Source organism: Galeopterus variegatus, unplaced genomic scaffold, assembly GCF_000696425.1.
Source record: "Galeopterus variegatus unplaced genomic scaffold, G_variegatus-3.0.2 Scaffold7040, whole genome shotgun sequence".
NCBI lineage: Eukaryota > Metazoa > Chordata > Mammalia > Dermoptera > Cynocephalidae > Galeopterus > Galeopterus variegatus.
Window position 1 is genome coordinate 61527 of NW_007733151.1, and position 1363 is coordinate 62889.

Sequence of the window (1363 nt, forward strand, 5' to 3'; positions counted from 1 at the left end):
GGATATTACCTCTAACCCAAAGTCCCTAATGTCTCTGCCACAGTTGGTTCTATAAAAAGGCAGAGTGAGTGGCCACCTCCATTGAGTAAACCACAGGGTGCTATTTAACCTAAAAAATACTACCTTGTGTTGAGCCTTTTAAAGCAATCTTGAGCAAAAACAAATAAATAAATAAATAAAGCCAGAAGTATAATACTACCTGACTTCAAATAATACTACAAAGCTATTGTAACCCAAACAGCATGGTACTGATACAAAAATAGTCATTCAGACCAGTGGAGTAGAATTGAGAATGCAGAAATCACCCCTCAGGTTTACAGCTATCTGATATTGGACAAAAGCAGCACAAATCTACACTGGGGAAAAGACTGCCTCTTCAACAAGTGGGGCTGGGGAAACTGGATATCCATATGCAGAAGAGTGAAAATAGTTATGCACCTTTCACCATACACTAAAATCAACTCAAAATGGATTAAAGACTTAAGTATAAGACCTGAAACTGTAACATTACTATGGGAAAATAGAGGTGAAACACTTTGACAACTAGGTCTGGGCACAGACTTTATGAACATGGCAATAAAAGAAAAAATAAACAAATGGGACTATATCAAACTAAAAAGCTTCTACACAGAAAAGGAAACAATCCACAGAGTGAAATGACAATCTACAGAGTAGAACATTTTTGCTAGCTATGCATCTGACAAGGGATTAATATCCATAATATACAAGGAACACAAGCAATTATACAGTAAAAAAACAAATAAAAAATTTGCCCAATTAAAAAATGGGCAAAGGAGCTGAATAGACATTTTTCAAAGGAAGAAATACAAATGGCCAAAAGATACATGAAAAAATGTTCAACATCACTAGTCATCAGAGAAATGCAAATTAAAACTACATTGAGGTACCACCTCACCCCAGTTAGACTGCCCGTAATCAAAAAGACGCTGAATAACAAATACTGACGAGGGTGTGAAGATAAGGGAATGCTCCTACACTGTTAGTGGGACTGTAAATTCATACAACCACTGTGGAAAACAGTATGGAGATTTCTCAAGCAACTACAGATAGATCTTCCATACGATCCAGCAATCCCACTTCTGGGTATATACCCAGAGGAATGTAAATCATCACATCAAGGAGATACCTGCCCTCCCATGTTCATCGCAGCTTTGTTTTCAATAGCCAAATATGGAATCAGCCTACATGTCCATCAGTGGATGACTGGATAAGGAAACTGTGGTATGTATATACCATGGAATACTACTCTGCCATAAAAAGGAATGAAATACTCCCATTTGTAACAACATGGATGAGCCTGAAGAAACTTAACATTGAGTGAAATAAGCAAAGCACAGATGGA